General features: G+C 50.0%; 1 protein-coding gene and 1 long non-coding RNA gene across 18 annotated transcripts in view; one reads left to right on the top strand and one right to left on the bottom strand.

Moving 5' to 3' along the window:
- Positions 1-13,365, bottom strand: part of PCBP3 (poly(rC) binding protein 3) — a 273,850-nt gene extending 260,485 nt beyond the window's left edge. For 3 of the 17 annotated variants that reach the window (XM_053902949.1, XM_053902948.1, XM_053902941.1), the window contains exon 1: positions 13,269-13,351. The gene's annotated coding sequence lies outside the window, so the exon portion shown is untranslated. Of the gene's footprint in view, positions 1-13,268 lie in introns of all 17 variants that reach the window. The other 14 variants (XM_019434668.2, XM_053902947.1, XM_053902937.1 and 11 more) reach the window with 9 other exon arrangements.
- Positions 13,366-14,356: 991 nt separating this feature from the next.
- Positions 14,357-16,395, top strand: LOC109258096 (uncharacterized). The gene is made up of 3 exons (XR_002076189.2): positions 14,357-14,703; positions 14,849-14,917; positions 16,048-16,395. It is a non-coding gene; the product is annotated as an uncharacterized LOC109258096 (long non-coding RNA).
- Positions 16,396-21,856: the final 5,461 nt, after the last annotated feature.

Genomic DNA, 21,856 nt, shown 5'->3' on the forward strand with positions numbered 1-21,856 from the left:
TCTCCTTTCCTCTTTGCCCCTTCCCCGCTTGCACACACTCTCCCTCTTTCTCAAAAATAAATAAACATTTTAAAAAAAGAAAGAAGGGGCGCCTGGGTGGCGCAGTCGGTTAAGCGTCCGACTTCAGCCAGGTCACGATCTCGCGGTCCGTGAGTTCGAGCCCCGCGTCAGGCTCTGGGCTGATGGCTCGGAGCCTGGAGCCTGTTTCTGATTCTGTGTCTCCCTCTCTCTCTGCCCCTCCCCTGTTCATGCTCTGTCTCTCTCTGTCCCAAAAATAAATAAAAAACGTTGAAAAAAAAAATTTTTTTTAAAAATAAAAAAAGAAAGAAAATGGATTATCCACCATGACCAACTGAGAAATGCAAGGTTGGTTCAACATAAAAATATCAATCGATATAATGAATGACATTAATAAAATGAAGAACGAAAAACACATGATCATCTCAATAGAAGCAGAACAAGCATCTGACAACACCAGCACTCTTTCACGTTTCTGACAACACCACTCAACAAAATAAAAATAGAAAGGAATCTCCTCAAACTAATAAAGGGCATCTACAAACACCTACAGCTAAAAACATACTTAATGGTCAAAGACTGAAAGCTTTCCCCCTAAAATCAGGGACAAGAGTAGAATGTCCACCCTTGCCAGAACAACTCAACATTGTACAAGAGGTTATAACCAAGGCAATTATACAAGAAACAGAAATAAAGGCATCCAGATTAGAAAGGAAGAAGTAAAAGTATCTATATATGCAGACTACATAATTTCACATAAAGAAACTCCTCAGGAATCCACTAAAAAACTTTTATGGCTATAAAATCCATACTCGTGAACTGCAAGACTTATATTGTTAAGATGGCAATATTGCCAAATTGATCTACACATTCAGCACGATCCCCATCAAAATTCCACCTGCCTTTCATGCAAAAACTGATGAGTTAATCCTAAAACTCATATAGAAAAGCAAGAGACCAGGAATAGCCAAAACAACAGAAAAACAAATTTGGAGGACTCACTTCCCAATTTCAAAACTTATACTTCAAAAATAAAGAGACAAACAATCCAATAAAAAAAAAAAAAGGCCAAAGGATTTAAATAGGCATTTCTCCAAAGAAGACTTGCACATAGCCAATAAGCACACAAAAAGGAGATCAAGAGCATCAGTTATTAAAGAAATGTTAATCAACACCACAATGAGATACCCCTTCACGCCCGCTAGAATGGCTATAATCAAAAAACTGGAAAATGACAAGTGTTGGTGAAGGTGTGAAGAAATTGGAACCCTCAGGGGCGCCTGGTTGGCGCAGTCGGTTAAGCGTCCGACTTCAGCCAGGTCACGATCTCGCGGTCCGTGGGTTCGAGCCCCGCGTCAGGCTCTGGGCTGATGGCTCGGAGCCTGGAGCCTGTTTCCGATTCTGTGTCTCCCTCTCTCTCTGCCCCTCCCCCGTTCATGCTCTGTCTCTCTCTGTCCCAAAAATAAATAAAAAACGTTGAAAAAAAAAAAAATTAAAAAAAAAAAAAAAGAAATTGGAACCCTCATACATTATGGGTGAGAATTAAAAAGGTGCAAAATCTTTGGAAAACAGTTTCGCAGTTACTCAAAAAGTTAAACATACAGTTACTATATGACCCAGCAATTCCACTCCTAAGTATGTGCACAAAGGAACTGAAAATATGTATGTATACAAAAACTTGTACACTGACTGTTCATAGCACATTATTGATAATAGCAAAAAAGTAGAAACAACCCAAATGTCTATCTAATGGTGAGTGGAAAAATAAAATGTGATATGCCCATACAACGTGACACTATTCAGCCATAAAAATGAATGAAGTACTGATACATGATAGAACATGGATGAACCCTATAAATATTATACTAGGGGTGGCTCAGTCAGTTGAGCAACCAATTCTATTTCGGCCTTGGGCCGAAATTCCCAGGGCTGTGGAATCAAGTTCCGCCTTGGGCTCCGTGCTGAGCATGGAGCCCACTTAAGACTCTATCCCTCTTTCTCTCTCTCTTAGCACCTGGATGGCCCAGTCAGTTGAGCGTCAGACTCTTGATTTCAGCTCAGTTCATGATCTCATGGTCATAAGATCAAGCCCTGAGTCAGGCTCCACACTGGGCGGAGCCCGCTTAAGATATTCATTCATTCATTCATTCATTCTCTCTCTCTCTCTCCCTCCCTCTCTCAAAAAAGAAAAAAAAAGATTCTGCCTCTCTCTCTCTTTCCCTCAGTCCTTCTCCCCAGCTCGTGCTCTCTCTAAAATTAAAAAAAGTATGTATTATACTAAGTGAAAGAAGCCAGATAAGAAAGGCCACATATTTATGATTCCATTCATATGAAATGTCCCTAATAGGCAAATCCTTAGAGACAGACAGTAGATTAATGGATGGCAGAATGGGGAGTTACTGTTAACAGTCATAAGGCTTCTTTTTAAGGTGACAAAAATGTTCTGGAATTATGTAGTGATGATGGTTGCATAACCTCGTAAATATAGCAAAACCCAATGAATCAGAAACTTTAAAAGGGTGAATTTTGTGGCATGTAAATTATATTCCCCCCTCAAAATTTAATTATATTTAAAGAATTTTTAAAACAAAAGTAAAATCAAAATACTTTTAGAAGGAAAAAAAGAGGGAGCGTTCTACTACCAGCTGATCTGCAGTAAAGGAATTTCTCAAGAAGCCTCTTCAGGCAGAAGGGAAACAACCCCAGAATGAAGATCAGAAATGTCAGAGAGCAACAAAAAGCAAAAAAAAGTGGATGAAGATGTGAATAAATATAAATGAAGACGGACTGTACATTAAATAACAACACTGTTAATATTAATATTTCATTGAGCTTAAATAGAGCACATGGGTTAAGAAACACAATAATAAGCACTTATAAGTCTGGAAAGAGTGAATGGAGTTCAAGTGCCTAAGACACTATGATCTCTGCATGGTCCACGAGGCAGGTATAACCGCATTATCTGGCTAAGTTAATAGCCTGTTATCTAATTTACACGGTAACCACGAAAAGAAAGAAAAGTAAAATGTAACCTCCAACACACTGAAGAGAGTAGAAAAGTAGAATGATTTTTAAAAATCCTAATACTGTTCTCAAATAATATAAGAAAAGAAAGAAAAGTAAACACAGAAAATGTGGGACAAGAGAAATATGCCATAAGAGTATGGACTTAAATTCAAATAGATTAGTTGGGGCGCCTGGGTGGCTCAGTCGGTTGAGCGTCCGACTTCGGCTCAGGTCACAATCTCGCGGTCTGTGAGTTCGAGCCCCGCGTCGGGCTCTGGGCTGATGGCTCAGAGCCTGGAGCCTGCTTCCGATTCTGTGTCTCCCTCTCTCTCTGACCCTCCCCCGTTCATGCTCTGTCTCTCTCTGTCTCAAAAATAAATAAACTTAAAAAAAAAATTAAAAAAAAAAATTCAAACAGATTAGTAATTACATTCAATATAAATGAGTTGAATGTTCCACTTAGAAGATAAAAATTATCAGACTGGATGAAAAACAATCTGATTGTTTGATTATTTTGCAAGGTACCTGCCTAAAGTTTAAGAATAAAGCAAGGCTGAAATTAAAGCGATTAAAAAAAAGGTATCATGCAAATATGAGCCTAAAGAAACCTGTTATGGCTATTTTAGCATTGCATATGATACCATAAAGGCAAAGATTCATTACTAGAGATAAAAAGAACCACTCATAATAATTAAAGTCTCAGTTCCTCAGGATGACATAACAATTTTATATTTGCACGCCCCTAACAACATGGTCTCAAAGTATATAAATAAAAATTGACAGAACTTCAAGGAGAAATAAGACAAATCCATAATCATAATGAAATTGGGTAATTATCTTCGTAATGGATATTAACCACCAGACCAAAAAAAAAACACAAAAACAGTAAGAAAACAGAAGATGTGAGTAGTATGCTTACAAGTTAGCTGAATGGAATGTATAGAACATTTCACCTAATTCTTTTCAAACACACAGAAATGTGTGAGAAAACTTACAGTCCATATTCTAGGCCATAAGGTACATCAGCAAATTTCTCAGAATTAAAATCATACTGAGCAAGACTTGGGGCAATGCAATTATGCTGGAGAAGGGTAAGAAAATATGCATATGTTTGGAAAATTTTAAATATGCTTCTAAATGACTTATAAATGTAAAATATCATAACAGAAATTAGAAAATATAACTGCCTTACTCTGCTTGGGCTGCTATAACAAAATACCACAGAGCGAGTGGCTTAAACAATGGACTTTTATTTCTCACAGTTTTGGGCGCCGGCCTGGGAGGGTTCTGGTCGGGGGCTCTTCCCGCCTTGCAGAGAGACCTGTCTCCCTGCTGTATCCTCACGTGGAGAGGAGAGAGAGAAAGAGGGCAAGTTCTCTGGTCTCTCCTCATAAGGTACTTATTCCATCATAAGGTCATCACACTCATGACCTCATCTAAACCTAATTACTTCCCTAAAGCTCCACCTCCAAGTACCATCTTTGGGGGTTAGAGCTTCAACAGGAATTTGAGAGGGGCACAATTCCATGTACAGTACAGAGTAAACAATACGCAAAATACCCCAAATCGAATTCTGTATGATGCAGCTAAAGCATTACTTATCAGGAAATGTACCACCTTAAGTACACATATTAGAATAAAGCTGCAAATTAATAAATCAAGTATTCACCTCAAAGTAGAGAGAAAACAGCTACAGAAAAGGAAAATCATGGACCAATTTCACTCAGAGACATGGATGCAAAAATCCCATGCAAAACATTAGTCACTGAAATCTAATCAATAGAAGAATAAGCTAGTATGGGGCGCCTGTGGTTCAGTCAGTTAAGCATCCAGCTCTTGATCTGGGACTCTCTTCCTCTCTCTCTGCCCCTCCCTCACTTGCTCTCTCTCTCTCTCTCAAAATAAATAAACATTGTGAGCAAGTTATGTTTATACAGTAGTCATCTGTAGGTGACAGAATTAGTTTTATTTTGCTTTTGATACTAACATTTACTTTAGAAATTTTCTAAATAAACACTCACTTAATGAATCAGGAAAAATGTATTTGTAAAATATTTTCAAATTAATAATTTTCTGCTGATCTCCCATAGTTATGAAGTCAACTAGCTCATGAATGGCAAGAAGAAAAGAGCAAAAGCTAGATCAGAAAAGCCACTTCTGAGCAATCGCAAGGCTACAAGACCTTATGTGTCTCAGTGTCGTTATTTGGTTAGAACAAAGAAAGGGTGGATAGGAGTAGAAATGGATTTACAAAGATAGGGATGTGATAATAGCAATTCGTAGGCTTTTTGCCCAGGCATTAAGGGAGCGATCTCATACACAAATGTGTCTATAAATAGAATCCATACTGCACTTTAATGAATAATTTAAAAGCACTTTGCAAACAGGGTTAAGAAAACAGGAACCTAAATGCTCAAAAATCAATAGTTCTGTCCTATCCCAACCTGGTGAGTTACAGAAACAGAGGTTTGAGCTTTATGGTATTTTATAGAAACACTGGAAGCTGGATAGTTAAGTATCAAAAGATTTAAAAACATCTATAAGCTCTGACCTAATAATTCTGCCTTTAGAAGCTTATCTTTCATAAATTATCAGCGATACAATGATTTTTGTATAGGTTACTGATTATCGATCAAAGCATTATTTACCATGGTAAAAGTTTAAAGCAGCATAAATGTTCAGATATAGGGAAGTGGCTCAATCAATTGGGACACCCACTGGAATAGTATGCAGCCATTTAAAATCATATCTCAGAAGAATATGATTATGACACAAGGAAACTCTCACTATGTGGTACAAAGAAAGAAAGCTGTCCATAAAACATTATGGAATGAATCTGAACTTAGGATATGTATATCATACCACATATAAAAGTAGAAAAACACATTGGCTGCTCTACTTTTTTTTTTAATGTTTATTTTTTTATTTTGAGAGAGCACACCCGTGAACGTCCACGCACACACCCACACGTGAGCAGAAGGGGGCAGAGAGAGGGGGAGAGAGAGAACCCCAAGCAGGCTCCACGCTGTCAGCACAGAGCCAGAGAAGCAGGGTTCTCTCACAAACTGTGAGCCGAAATCAAAAGTCAGACTCTTAACTGACTGGGCCACACAGGCGTCCCGTGCACTGCCTATTCCCGTGTGGTAAGATTATGAATGTTTGTGTTGTCCTTTATACTTTCTGCTTGCTTCAATTTTTCTACACAAAACGTGTATCACTTTTAAAAATAGGAAAAAGTTTTTTAAAAAAATAAAGAAGGGATTATCTCAATTAGATTCAAATTATCCTTCATCAACCCAAATTCACTTCTAGTAAGGGTAGATGGGAGGTCAGTAAAAATCTGATTCATTAGGTGCATAACAAACTCACAAACTTAGCAACTTAAGACCATTTACATTTGTTATCTCACAGTTTCTGGGAGTCAGGAGTCTGAGTCGGCTTAACTAGGTCCCCTGCTTAGGGTCTCACAAGGCTGTAATCATGGTATTGGCCAGGCCACGTTCTCATTAAAAGGCTCAAACAAGGAAGAATTCACTTCCAAGCTCACTCGGGTTCATGGTAAAGGTTGTTTCCTTGCTGTAGGACTTAGGGCCCCTGCTTCTTAGTGGCTATCCCTGAAGGCCACCCTCAGCTTCCAGAGGCCACATAAAGTTCTTGCCATGTGGGCTGCTCCAACATAGCCACTTATTCAAGCCAGCAAAGAGAGTCTCTACATGAGTTTCTAGCAAACTGAATTTTATATAATGCAACAATATCACAGAAGTGACATCCCATTACTTTTGCCATACTCTATTGATTAGAAGCAAATCCTACTTCAATGGGAAAAGATTATACAAAGGCATGAATCATGTGGATCATGGGAGGGCCACCTTCATACACCTGTCCACTATATCTGGCCTCCCAGGGCAGAGCCCAGGCAAAGGAAGGAAACATGTGCTTGGATATGAAGACTGTTCTGATCAAATGACTACCCACAGACAAATCTGAACCCTGCTTTCTCTACACAGAATGGTACTGTAAAAAGTGAAGGGAGAATTCACCACAAGTCAGAGTTAACACAGAATTTAAGCAGGGAGGTGGGAACTGTTCCAGCCTTGAAGGATAGTTAAGAATTACATTAGTGGAGGGGCGCCTGGGTGGCTCAGTCGGTTAAGCATCTGACTTCAGCTCAGGTCATGATCTCACAGTTCGTGAGTTCAAGCCCCATAGGCGGCTCTGTGCTGACAGCTCAGGGCCTGGAGCCTGCTTCAGATTCTATGTCTCCCTCTCTGCACCTCCCCGACTCACACTCTGTGTGTCTCTCTCTCAAACAAACAAAAAAAACCAGAATTACATTAGTGGAAAGGGAGACTTTTCCTCTGTGATAAGGAGAAATAGGCAAGAATTCCCGAGATGGATTTTGGAGAGTAAACAGGATGGTTTGTTCACAGCAAATAAAAACCAACGTGTCTAGCTTCACATTCTAATCAGTCCCCTGATGACCAACACACTTGTAGACCTTGCACACTTGCAAACCTTCAAACAAGACCTAGAGAGGAAGACAGTTTTGAGTTTTGACTAGCTGTGCAGTAGTGACATCAATTAACCTCCATAGTTTGCTAAATATTACTCATATTTACCAGTGTCCAGTTGTCCTGGACTTCTGAGACAGGGAAAACTCTACCTTCTGCTCCATTTGAAACTAAGTATGACCAGAACGACTCCTCCTGGCCAACAAAACATGAGAAGAATGGATCCGCAACCCTTCTAAAGCCATAACTGCTGGCGCCAAGTCTCCATGTTCTAAAAGGGTCCAGGATCCAGAATATTTGAGAATCCATTTTGCCAAATTTCCAAGGAACAAAAATCCCTCCCTGTCAGAAACTATTACAGAGATGATAAAGCATCACCTTGATACCAAATCTGAATAAAAGCAATACAAGAAAAGATTATTATTTGTCAATACTTCTCATGAAAATACATGCCAAAATCCTAAATTGAATCCAATGATAATTTTTAATGTAGTATGTCATGACAAAGTACAATTTATCCCAAGAAATCAAGGATGGTCTAAAATTAAAAGATTAAAATATTTCATCTTAGTCACAATTTAAAGAGGAAAAAAATAAAACCATCAAGAAAAACATTTATTAACATTCAAAATCTATTAATGATTTTTAAAATCTTTTATCAGACTATTAGCAGAGGAGACCATCCTTAACCTAATAAAAGGAATCTACCAAAAAACAATAACAAACTTCGTATTTAAGGCTCTAAAAGTAATGCTTTTAAGATGTAAAACAGTATTAGCATAGCCTTATCAAAATTTCTATACAGCTTTGCCTAGTGTCCAAACGATGGAAGTAAGACAAAAAACAAATAAAAGATTTAACGGCTAGGAAGGAAGAAACGAAATTATCATTATTTACATGGAGAAATCAGAAACAGATCCATATAGTTGTAAAATTTTGTATGTTTCAAAGGAAGCACCGCAGATCTCTGGGGTAAGGATGATATAAATAGTATAATAAACAGTACAGTACAACTGGTTATACATCGGGAAAAGTTCTAAAACTATATGTCTACCTTACACCTCACACAAAAATAAGTTCAGAGTAGAATACAAAAAGCAAATGTTCAAGCCTTTTTTTTTTTTAAAGATGAGGATATCTTATGACTTGGGGTAACAAAGAATTTCTTAAATAAGACTTAATAACCACAAACCATAAGGAAAAGATTGATAAATTTGACATAAAAATTAAACATCTTTTCATCAAAACAGCATTTTTAAAAGGATTAAAAAAAAAAAAAAAGCAGGGCACAAATAGAAACCAGAATATCTAAAGGACTTCTAAAAAGCTTTAAAAAGGACAACCCAGGTAACAAATGGACAAATATATTAATACAATTTACAGAAGAAACCCAAGTGGCTAATAAATGGATATAAAAATCTTCAAACTTACCAATAATCAAGAAAATGCAAAGTAAAACAGTGAGTTCATACCTAGTTGACAAAAATTAAGACATCTGAAGATACAAAGGATTAGAGAGGATGTGAAGAAACAAACCTTTGTTTGGAAAACACTTGGATGACTGCTCTGAGGCTGGAATTGGGCCCATCCTACATGACCCCACAATCCCACTTATAAATGTAGACCTGGTCCACTCTCTCCTGAGTGCCCAGCACAAAGGAAATGGGCCAGTGGGAGATGGCAATAAGCAAGAGTGGAGACTGGACAGACGACTAGGAGAATGACTTCAGATGAGACTTAGGCCAGGTAGGAGTATCATATGCCAATCTTGCCGGGAGATGAAACGAGGGATCAGAACCACGCTTACCTGGGGCAACCTCCTCCCAACAGCAGCTGAACTGTTTTGTGTTCTACAGCCTATCTGACCATGTTATTTCCTCTTTAAACTTCACCAGCTAAAACTTTCTAGAGCAGTCCCAACTTGTATCAGTTTCCCAAGGCCACTCTAACAAATGTCCACAAATGTAGTGGCTTAACACAACAGAAATTAAGTACCTTACAGTTCTGGGGGTCAGAAGTGAGACACAAGGTCTCACTGGGCTAGAACCGAAGTGTCGGCAGGGCTGTGTTCCTTTCAAGAGGCTCTGGGGGAGAATCCATTTTCTCACCTTTTCTCACTTCTAGAGCCTGCCCACAGGCCTTAGCTTATAACCCCTTCTATCTTCAAAGGCAGTAATGATGGGTAGTCTTCCTCAGTTCACAGCACTCTGACACTAGCTCTTCTTCCATATTTAAGGACCCTTGGGGTTACTCTGCCCCCCTCCCCCGCCAGGGTAATCCAGAATAATCTCCTTATTTTAAAATGAGCTGATTAGCAACCTCCATTCCATCTGCTACCTTAAATTCTCTTTGCCACATAACATAGCATATTCATAGGTTCTGGGGATTAGGATGTGGGAGGCCATTATTCTGCCTCCCACACAACCTCCCCTCAGCTCGCCCCCACACCTCTGAGTCCCAACACTTCCACAATGCCTTTCACACCTTCAACCACCACACATCCTATTCTCCAGTTACACCAACCTTCTTGTCCTTTTGTAATGAATTCATACCCATCGGTGCCCAAACAATTACAACTCACCCTCCAGGTCTCGGACCAAGGCTACCTCCTCTCTGAAGCCTTCCCTGATTCTCAGCCTAAATTAATTACCCCTCTTCAACACACCAACCCAACTTTTTATGTATCCCAATTGCAGTACTGTGGCCCCCTGTAACCATCAGTTTGCATGTCCTGTCCTCAATCCAAAGTGGAGTCCTTCAATGATAAATACTCGGTATCATTCCCCTGTGGATTTCCAGATCACAGCAGGGGCCTTGGCAAAGAGTGGGCACTCAGACACTATTTCTGAAGCTTGGAGGAGGCAGAAAGAAGCCCTGGGTTTCCCTCAACAAAACAGGCGACTCTTTCACGGGGTGACCTGAGTTAAGTATTCAGTTGATGGGGCCAAAGAACTAGTTCAGATACTCTTAACAAAACACCTCAACAGCTGTGCATAGTTTGATGCACAATTTACTATCATATGGAAGAATCTCTGTACCCGTTATTTTTTATTGCCAACCTATGGGGCAATTCTAAAGGAACAGAAAATTAACCTCAAGAGAATAAAGAATTTACCTAAATTTATCTAAAATGGTTTACAAAGATGTCCTCAAAATTACAGAAGAGAGAGGAGATGCTGCTCCAACACGGCAAGAATGCCTGGTTCCTGCCCAACAGGCCCACCACGTACACAGAGGGCCTGAGCCCCGCTCTGGGAAGGCTGGAAAGTACCACATGAGTGTGAGGGATGCTACAATTGACCTTGTTTAGAGAAAAACAAACTGCCTCTCGTACAAATATGTGTACATATTATAGTAAAGGTACATTTTTTAAGAGGGTGGCTGTTAAGGAAACAGGCTCTCACTTAGTGTCAATGGTTTATTACCTGATGTCCATACTCCAGCAAGAAAATTCCCACCTGGTGAGAAGGAGACTAAGTAAGGGAAAGGTAATGTTGAGTCAGCACAATTATCCATTTTAAAAAAAGAGACAAAAACATGGTTTGAGTTTCTAAAAGATATGCTTGCATTCAGGCTCAACAGAACTCCCCTGTCCAACTTTTCCTCAATTGTGTAAATTTCGAAAATGCTTTTTAAACATACTGCAAAAAACCCTCTCACGCTGGAAATTTAAGACGAAGACAGAAACAGAGGACACGTGTTCAGCACCATGGACAGTGGGCGCACCAACGGGCCGTAGGGGACCTGCCACTAGGGCTGAGAGCTCAGAGATACCAGGGCTGCCCAAAACCTAGGGCATTCATTCACCAGTGTTTAAGTGGAGAGTGATTCCAATACATTAGCTGGCATTTTTCTTTGTTTTGGCCCAAAGGACCAACCTTTACCAAAAGGATGTACAATTCCCATCTACCAAGATTTGCTTCAGTGATGACTTTACAATAAAGCCCTGAGGTTTCTGTGAAAATAGGAATGACTTTGCCACTGACACAGAGCAACCAACCCAGGAACTGGCTACAGGTCCAGGAATGAAGTTGCTCAAACTGAAACACAACGTCCAGTTTTGAACGGCCAAACTGTTTCAGGGACCTCACCGGGTTTCGCAAATATAAACACAGCATGCTCTCAGCCTCACTCCAACGACAGGAAAAAAGACCGCTTCCTTTTAAACACCTAGAAAAATGAACCCAGGTGCTGAAATTGTCTCATAACTACCAAAAAAAGTAGAACCATAAATCTGGATATTTTCTCTTTTTTTAATGTTTATTTATTCTTGCGAAAGAGAGAACACAAGCGGGGAGGGGGCAGAGAGAGAGGGAGACACAGAATCCAGACACCGGGAGGCCGAGCTGCTCTCGCGCGTGAAGGCGCTGGGAATCAGCTCCGCTCGCGGGGACGCACCTCCACCACTTCCTCTGACTCCAACGTGCAAGCCGGGCTCCAGACACAGACAAGGGGCAACCCTCCGCCCCTGAAAGCGAGTTACAATTTGGAAGGGCGCGCGACGGCCGAGCCACAGGGGGAGCTGGAACGGCAGGGCCTGGACCCCGTCTAGCCCCCGAGGTCTGCTCAGGGCCCCGCTGCCCTGACGTGCCTTCTGCGGGTCACGCGCCGCGACTCCCGTCGACGAGAGCGCCGCCCGCCCGCGCGCAGAGCCCAAGGCGCCCGCAAGTGCACGTCGCCCGGCGGGAAGGGCGGCAGGAGAGGTAACCCAGCCTGCGCTACTCTGACCCGACTTCTGGTTGACTTTCCGATCTGCTAAGCGAGCGACACGCTTCTCAACAGGAAGGAAAAGCGGAAAAACAAACACTTGAGTAAACGACGCTTCCAGGCGCCGCACGGTGCGGACTATACACCCGTTCTGACGCACCCCAAGTAAGAGGAGAAAACAGTGACCCCACAGAGCCTGCCCGCGCCCTGCGCCTCCCCGACTCGGGGGCGCCGAGGCGCGCCGGGGGCCGCCACGGGCAGCCCGGGTCCCGCTCCCGGGAGCGGGGCGCCGCCTACGCCCGCCGGCGCGCGCTCCCACCGCGGCTCCCGCAAGCCGCCCGCGTCCCGCCCGCCGCGAGCGCCCCGAGGTCTCCGCCCCGGTCCGCCCCGGTCCCGAGCCACCAAACTCCGGCACGAAATCGCGGCAGGTGCGCGCCCGCAAGCGGGGCCGTTAACTCTGATCTTGAAGGCGCAGCTCCAGTAACTTCGGGATTCGGGGCAGCGGGGCGGGGGTCCGCGCCTCCCGGAAGCCGCTGCAGACCTCCCTCCGTCCAGCCGCCGTCCCGCCCCGCTACCCCGGGAGCTCCCGGCGCCGGGCCGGGGGCGCGGAGACCCCGCGGCGGGGGGGGGGGGGGGGGGGGAAGGGCGGCCGGGCGCGGGCTGAGGCGCGGACCCCCGCCCCCGACTCCGCCCCGCGCCGCCCGCCCCGCCCCGCGTCGCCCCCCGCAGCCCGCCAACTTGGTGGGGCCCGGGAGGGTCTCAGGCCCCTCGGCCTCCCCGAGACGTACGCCCCCAGCCCCGGGCCCCGCGGGCAAAGTTAGCGGCCGCGGGAGGTCGCCTCCCCCTCCCCGGCCGAGGCCGGGACCCTCGCTCGGCCCCCGGCTGCGACCTCCCCCCACCCCGTCCCGGCTCCCGCTCTCCCGCCCCTGTCCTCGACCCCCGACCGCGATCCCCGGCCCTGACCCCGGCCCGACCCCTGGACCCTGGCCAGGACCCCCGGCCCCAGCTCCGCCCGCGACCGCTCACCTGTCCGCGGAGGAGGGCGTGCCCGCCGGCTGGCCGGCCGGAGCCCGGGGTGGGGCCGAGGGTTGGTGACGACCGGGCGATCCGGGCGGCGGCGGAGCCTGAGGCGACCGAGTCTGAGGCGACTGAGGCGGCGGTAGCCGCTCCTTGCGCTCCAGCCGAGGCGCTGCGCGCGGCGCGGGCCCGCCCCTTCTGCGCTGCCGACCAATCCCGCGCCGCCCGCCGCCGCTGGCCCCGCCCCGTCCAAGTGCTGGGCCTCGCGAAAGCGGGCGCGGCGGGCCAATCGAAAGGAGGAACGGTAAGGGATGAAGCCTATCGGAGCCCGGGAAAGCTCTCTGGAAAGAAACCAATTAGCGTCGCGGGGCGAGGGGGAGGTGGTGAGGCGGAACCTATGGAGATGGGGGCGTGACGGAAATTGGGGCGGGGTCTTGGGCACGCGAGTCACTGGCGGTGGGCGGGGCCATGAACCTGTCATGGAGCAAGGGCGGAGCCAGACTTGAGGCGGGTCCCAAGGAGGGGCGGGACCACAAATAAAGGGGGAGGGGTCCCAGGAGAAAGGGTAATTGGCTGGGGGCGGGGGCAGAGACGCGACCACAAGTGGGCGGTCCCAGAACTGGGGCGAGACCACAAAAGGGGCAGAACAAGAGGCAGGCTACTCGCCGAGGTGGGGGGCGTAGGGAGGCCTCCGGCGTTGACAGAGGCGGGGCAGGGCCACAATGGGGAGGAGAGGAGACGGGTCACTGGCTCGGGGCGTGGCCTGGGGCGGTTCCTGGGCGTGGCAGAGGCAAGCCCTGGGCCGGGCCGGAGCCGTTGATGGGTGGGTGGGGAAAGGCAGGTCCCTGGCGTGTCGAGGGCGTGGCGTAGGCTGGGACATTGAAAAAGGGAGGCGGACCACAAGTGGGCGGGGAAGGGCTAGCCCCTAGAGGGAAAGAGGTCAGGGGGTTGGCTTGGACGCGTCCCAGGGCTATGGGTAGGGCTGGGGGTTGGAGGGAGGGTGGGTAACTAGCCGTGGGCGTGGCTTGTGGCGGGGTGGGGGGGGGTGGGTAGGCCACAGGTGGAGCGGGGACGGGTCACTAGCCTGGGGGTGGCCTGGTTGGTCTTGGGCGTAGGATGGGCCGAGTGGACCTGGCTGGACTTGGACCCTCCCTGGGCTGGCGCCCTTCCCCCTCCTCTCCCCGCGGGGCTTGGAAGGGCTTGGCCTGCCGGGAGAGCAAAGCCGACAGTCTCCTGTCCTGTCTCAGGACCTCGCCCCTCTCGAGTCCCGGCCCTGGGCAAGCCTTGGGCAAGCCTGCCCAGCACCTGTCTCGGCTCCTCACCAGGTGCGCCTTCTTTCCTGCCCACTGAGGAATCCATGTGCCAGTGTGCGGGTCAGAATACCCAGGTGACCAAGACTGTCTGAAGAGCTACTAGGCTGTCCTCAGAAGACACAATGTCTCACGTGTTTTTGTTTTATTACCCTTTCTCCAGACTTCCTGGGCTTCATTCGTTGTTCTTTGTTCGTATTAGGGTCATTTTCGTGAAGCTGACCCTTCTGTCTCATCTGTGCATTTGGGGCCTATCCTTAGCAAGATTATTTCTTCCAGTGCAGCATCACACAGCACAAGCGGTCACAGGCACCGCAGTGACCTCCGATGGCCCAGGAGTGACCCCAGGTAGGCCTACAGGGGTCCTGGGACTTCCTACCCCGCACCCTTCCCCACACGAAAGAAATTCAGCCTTGCTTGGACTTCTTAGGCCCCTGAGGACCCAGAGGGGTCCACCGGCTGTCAGGACAGGGGTTGTGAGACGGACCTGGGGATAAAGCTGTGACACTTGGTGGCCCTATTGTACCCTTTGCCCCTAGAGTGGGGCGGGAGACATTTCCCAGGCTTCCCCCCTGTGAACCCTACTCCTTTGTGGGCCACTGGAAGCCCACCCACACAAAGGTCACAGTTATGACCACTTCTTTTTGTGGGAACATTGGAAATGAGCCGGAGCCTCACCACAGTGCACGAAGGGCCCCTTGGGCATTCAGAGACTGGCCAGGTTGGGTGACAGCAGTCAGTGCAGGCATGGGGGGGGGGGGTCAGGAAGAGCTGGGTCTCATTTGTCTTCTTATGTCCCTTGTGTGTTCAAAGGCAACCTCTGAAAAAGAAAGGGCGCCAGGCTACCGGGTGAGAAGGGACTGTGGGTGGGGTTCACACAGAAGGGCGGCAGCACTGGGGGAAGCAGAAATACAAACAACACCTGGGTTGTGAGTCCTTCCAAAGAAGGGGGTCACAGAGGCAGGGGACGTGGGCGCCCACGCAGCAGTGTAGCAGCGACTGTCACTTGGAGTGGAGAGACGTGCTTGACCGTGTGCTCTGGGGGTAGGAAGGAGGATGTGGAGGCGGGGGAGGGGGGGCCTGGCTGGGTGGTCCCGCAGCCGGAACGATGGAGGGAGGTGCTGGGAAGTGAACGAGAAGGAGCAGCGGCAGAGCACCCTGCAGGACGTGGACGTGTCGTGTCCTGACTGCGTGGCTCTGACTGTCACCCTCCCCTTGACTCTGTGGGCAGAGGGGACAGAAGGACCCTGGGGTCCCCGCTCCCGAGGCCAGGGTGTGGGGTGCAGGCGCAGCACAACACCTTCAGTCCACCCCCAGATTACAGGCTGCCAGCCTCCCACTTCCCCGTCCCCGCCAGGGGCCCTCGTCCCCTCAGCTGCCTTCATTGCCTCCTGAAAGACACAGTTAGTCATTAGGAAATTAATGATAGTGTTTTCGGGACAGCATGTTGGACCCTAACAACTTTCAATTATTTCCAGTTCCTGCCAGCCCTGGGAGGAAAAAAGCAGCTCGTCTCATGCCCCCGCCCTTGACACACGAGACAATCCACGTCTGGTGGCATATTATCATACGTTAGCAGATCTCTGAGAGCCAAACTGCAGACCAGAGCAGCTGGGCCGGGGCCTGGAGCGGGCCTGGGATCCTCCCCCTGGATGGGGCCAGCCTGCCTCGAATTCCCCACACACTGTGTTCCAGGCACTTCCCCCTTCATTAGCACTGTGTGTGCCATTCACCACCCTCTCCATCGCTGTCACCGCGGTCCTTCCCGTGAGAAGTGCACCCAGGGGCCTGCATTTATAAATAAGTCCATGGTGTTTGTTGGAGGATGAAGGGAGCAGAGAGAGCAGCCTTGGAATTACCATCCGCTTGGAATGATGTCAGATCAAGCCCTGGGAAGCCTTATACTGCCCAGCCTTCCTGACTGTCTCACACACACACACACACACACACATACACACACACACACACACACACACACACACACACACACACCAGAGAGTAGGGGCTGGTGGCCATGTTATCTCCGGCTGGAGCATGGGGTCAGGGCAAGGAGGCTTCCTGTCTCCACAGTAGATGGCTAAAAGGGCCAGGGAACTGGTTGCATGCAGAAAGCAGTCCCAGTGGCCAGCTATGTCGTCCAAGTCCTCCGGGGAGTACAGGTTTCCCAGGCGTGAGCGGCACCCAACACCCCCAGCTACAGAGGCCCCCCTCCCCTGCTACGGAGAGAGGTCTGGAGCAGTCAACCTGAGCCCGATTTGGAGTGTGGGGCATCTGCTGGCCTCAGTAGGACTCTGCCTCCACGCGGGGCCTGCTTTCCACAGGGAGAACTCACATTGTCACCTCAGCCACCCCTTACGCTCAGCCCAGAACACAAGGGCACAGATCACGTGGTGGCGAGTCGGCCACCTAGGGAACAAGGGTTGCTGTAACACCCCCTTCACAAACCGCTGAGGCAGCGCGACCACACCCTTGGGGGCTAGAGCCAGCCAGCCTGCCCTCCTTCCCCACAGCCTCTTTGTCACAAAGCACGGCCTGGGGGCAGCACGGCTGGGTCTGCTGAGCTCAGAGGAGATTGTGTGATGGCCAGAGCGATGGAGTGAAGATCAAAGCAAGTAAACCAGTCCCCGCACCCGCTGCCCTGGTCAGGGAAATACACCCAACGCAGCAGCCGAGGGTTCCTCCCGTGTGGTGCTGGAATCCAAAGCCGTGCACCTGATCTTGCTTGCTTGCTTGCTTGCCGAAGCATCTGACTGCATTTCATCAGGCAAGGTGATCGGGGGGGGGGGGGTTCCCCTTGCGCCCCCCTTGCTGAAGGAGCGACTCCTAACCCGTCACTGGCCAAGTCCCTGGCCCGTGACTGGGGCAGGGGTGGGGGGAGGTGAGGTGGCACCTGTGCAGAGGGGAAGCTCTAGCCAAGCATGCTCGTGAGGAGCCCCCGCCTGGATGACGGCGAAGGCTGGAGATGTGCTCCACAAGGAGAGGTGAGCATGCACGGAGCGTCCAAGTCGAGCATACGGGACGACGAGACAGAGGACACACACATCAACAGTGCTGCAACCCGGCACTCTCTTCTTTGGGGCTGGCAAACTGACCTGCACTTTACAGCTGCCCTGGGTCCTGAGCTTCCGGAACCGCGTGCTGCCCCGTTTCTGTGTTCCCGTGTTCCCGGATCACCTTATAACCAGGCATATCGACAACAGCCAGCAGGCTGCTCTGTGGGGATGAGGGGCTGGGGGACAGCAAAAGCTGTCCTTATGGGAGGCACAGAGGGCATCCCCGTGCTGGGGAGATGGGCTCGAACCACGCACGGAAGCATCTGGCTCCCACCCTAAAGGTAAACATGCTGGCGGTTAGCACGAGTTCCGCTGGCACCTGCCGGGACACTAGCTTCCCGGGTGGGGCTCCCTGCTTTTAGCCTCTGACAAGCAGGCTGTATTCCACGGTCTGGCTGTGGATGGGGGCCTGGGGTTCATCCAGTGCTGCTGTCATCCCCAAGGGACTCCGGTCAGTGGCCTACGTCCTCTTGGCCTTCACATGAAAAAGCAGGTGAGTCACAGCTGCCCTTGACTGTGTCTCCCAGTTCAGACAGCAGGCTCTGGAGCCAACACACCACTGCCAGCAGGGAGAGAGAGCCAGAGCCGGGGACAGAGCCAGAGAGGGGGACAGCGCCAGAGGGGGACAGAGCCAGAGAGGGGGGCAGAGCCAGAGTCAGAAAGGGGAACAGAGACAGAGAGGGGGACAGAGCCAAAGAGGGGGGACAGCCAGAGAGGGGGACACAGCCAGAGCCAGAGAGGGGGACACAGCTAGAGAGGGGGACAGAGTCAGAGGGGAGGGACAGAGCCAGAGAGGGGGACAGAGTCAGAGAGGGGGACAGAGTCAGAGAGGGGGGACAGAGCCAGAGAGGGGGGACAGAACCAGAGAGGGGGGACAGAGCCAGAGAGGGGGACAGAGCCAAAGAAGGGGGACAGAGCCAGAGAGGGGGCAGAGCCAAAGAAGGGGGACAGAGCCAGAGAGGGGGACAGAGCCAGAGAGGGGAGACAGAGCCAGAGAGGGGGGACAGAACCAGAGAGGGGGACAGAGTCAGAGAGGGGGGACAGAGCCAGAGAGGGGGACAGAGCCAGAGTCAGAAAGGGGAACAGAGACAGAGAGGGGGACAGAGCCAAAGAGGGGGGACAGCCAGAGAGGGGGACACAGCCAGAGCCAGAGAGGGGGACACAGCTAGAGAGGGGGACAGAGTCAGAGGGGAGGGACAGAGCCAGAGAGGGGGACAGAGTCAGAGAGGGGGACAGAGTCAGAGAGGGGGGACAGAGCCAGAGAGGGGGGACAGAGCCAGAGAGGGGACAGAGCCAGAGCCAGAGAGGGGGACACAGCCAGAGAGATGGACAGAGCCAGAGAGAGGGACAGAGTCAGAGAGGAGGGACAGAGCCAGAGAGGGGGACAGAGTCAGAGAGCGGGGACAGAGCCAGAGAGGGGGGACAGAGCCAGAGAGGGGGGACAGAACCAGAGAGGGGGACAGAGTCAGAGAGGGGGGACAGAGCCAGAGAGGGGGACAGAGGCAGAGAGGAGGACAGAGGGGGAACAGAGCCAGAGAGGGGGGCAGAGACAGAGAGGGGGATGGAGACAGAGGCAGAGGGAGAGACAGGGGGCAAAACCAAAAAAAAAAAGAGAGAGAGACAGAGACAGAGACAGAGAGAAGGGGGGGAGGGAAAAGACAAGGAGAGAGAGAGAGACAGAAAGAAAGAGAGACAGAGAGAGATGGGAGGGGAGACTGCAGACAGGGGGAAGGAAACAGAGAAGGAGAGACAGAGGGAGAGAGAAACAGAAGACAGAGACAGATAGACAGGTGGGGGCTGCTCCCCGTGGGAGCTCCTGGACGGGTCTCTGGGACACTGCGAGCAGAGCACTGCACAGGGTCTCGTGTGGCCTTCTCCCTTCTCTCTAAAAGGACACGTGGCAGGCACACCTCCCAGGAGTGAGCCGGTGGCCTCCCTTCTCCTTTAGGAAAGCTCCTCACAGGGAAAGTGGCCGTGGAAACCCCACCCCTCTGCCACGTGCCTGCACGGAAGGCTCTAGAGTGAGAGCTGCTGTCTTTGTTCCAACCCCCCCCCCCACCTCCCCACCCTGCACACTGCGTGCTCAGGGCCAGCAGGAAGAGGCCGGAAGGGCAAAGTGGACCTTCCAGACCCGGAGGGAGGAGCCACCGGGTAGGTGGTTGGATGCAAGGGGTACTATAGACGCCTGTCTTTGCCAAACGGATCTAATGTCCTACCGGGGACTCACCCGTCGGCTGTTTTTCAGTTAGGGTCACGTGAAAGTTCTCTGTTGACATAAATCATATCTAGTTAAGGTGAGAAGGGGCGGGCACAGCCCAGCCCTTCCAGGACTTTATTTCTGTAGGACCCACATCGTCTTAGGCAACATACACAAGTGTGCACACACACACACACACACACACACACACATACACAAACACACACCCTGAAGATAGTGACCAGAACTAAAAACGTATGCCTGCTGTCCCAGCCCCTAGCCGTGTGGGGAGAGGATCAGGGTGGGTTCTGCCTTACCAGGAGGACACTGTTTGGAACAAGAGTTTCCCCCCCCCCCACTCACAAACTGCCAGCCTCCACTGGTGTCCTCCCTGTGTGGGACACAGTGAGAGACCTCAGGAGAGTGGGACGCTCATCCTCGCCACGTGACACGGACCAGTGCTGACTCTTCAGCTCAAGATCCCTGATGCAGGCGGTGAGCTGGAGGGTACAAACCGGCAGGATGGAACCTCCCAGAGTGGGGCAGCCCGGGAAGGAAGGGCACCTCTCCGGCTGGCTGGGACTGTCCTGGCTGCCTGAGAAAGAGCGTGGAGAGAGGGGAGGCTGAGGCTGATGGGGAAAGAGCTGCCCTAAAGACGGGACCGAAGGAAGACAAGGCAGCTGCCCCTCTGTGAGGAGAGATCAGGCACAGACGGGCCAAGGCCACACTGAAGAGCCACAAAGGCAACCCAGAACGGTTTGTGAGGCAGGCCTGCCGTCTGCCCAGGCCAGCACTGCAGAGACCCCACGGCACTGGAGGGCATCCGGGCCAAACTCCCCCCCAACCTGACTAGTTGCGTGCTGACTGCCTGTCCAACCACCGGATGTGCGGTAGGTTACCCAACAGGTTACCCACAACAGCACAACCCCACTGTCGTCATTAACTGGCTCCAGTCCTCAAACCGGCCTCTGTTTTAGTGACAAAGGGCACATGACAAGGAGGAAGAGGATAGAGTAGGGCACCGGAACTGAGGAACCGCCACCTGCGGCTGCGTGGTACCCTCCCCGGGGCAGACCAACTCAGCCCCGGGCACAAGGAGTGTGAAGGTGCCTCCTTCTCTCCCCTCCTCGTGCGGGTCACAGCAGCTTGCCTTCATGGCCAAGACAGCAGTGCACATTCACAGCCCAGCCCAGGGTCAACGTCAGCCTGCTCTTGGTTGTGATATGTTCACCGGAGCCTTGATCCTCACGGTCTACAATGCTGACGACATCACACTCACTGGATCTGGTGAGTGAGAAGCGGCCGGGACCCCAGAATCCCGGGTAAGATATGCGTGTGCCACTGGGTGGGAACTGAGCCCGGTGAGGATTCAGGGCCCATGAGATTTTAGGGGTCCAGTGATTTAGGGCACGGCCTCTAAGTAAGTAAGTGCTTGCACCTTAAGCCTTCTACTGTTAAGACGGGGGCAGAAGTTTTGGTAGGCCTCCTTAGATTTTGGAGACAACAGTCGGAAATACTGCTCCCGGCTTCAGGTGGGGCCCAGAGCAGGACTCCGCAGCAAGGCTAGGCTTGGATACAAGGTGTTGAAGCCCTTGTTCCAAGTGATCAGCGGAGCCAATGTCTAGAGGTATTTATGGACGTCAGGACACGGTAGAGTTTCTGGTACATTCTGTGGGTGTCGCAGTACGGACCCTCAGTGTTCTCAGGCAACATTGAGAAACTCTCAAGAGTTTTCCCACTTGAGGGGCGCCTGGGCGACTCAATCAGTCAAGTGCGACTTCAGTTCAGGTCACGATCTCATAGTTCGTGAGTTCAAGCCCCACACGGGGCTCTCTGCTCTCAGCGCGGAGCCCACTTCGGATCCTCCTCTCTCTCTGCCCCTCCCCCCCACTCACAGGCTGTCTCTCTCACTCTCGCTCTCAAAAATAAATACACATTTTTTTGAAAAGAGGGCTTTCCCGTTTGAAAAACAGTTTCTGGTGTGCTTTGGGATATTTTATGGATAGGCTGTGTGGCCAGACCATCAATGTGAGCTTG

The sequence above is a fragment of the Panthera pardus genome, unplaced genomic scaffold (assembly GCF_024362965.1).
Source record: "Panthera pardus isolate Hobbes unplaced genomic scaffold, ASM2436296v1 HiC_scaffold_16, whole genome shotgun sequence".
Classification (NCBI taxonomy): domain Eukaryota; kingdom Metazoa; phylum Chordata; class Mammalia; order Carnivora; family Felidae; genus Panthera; species Panthera pardus.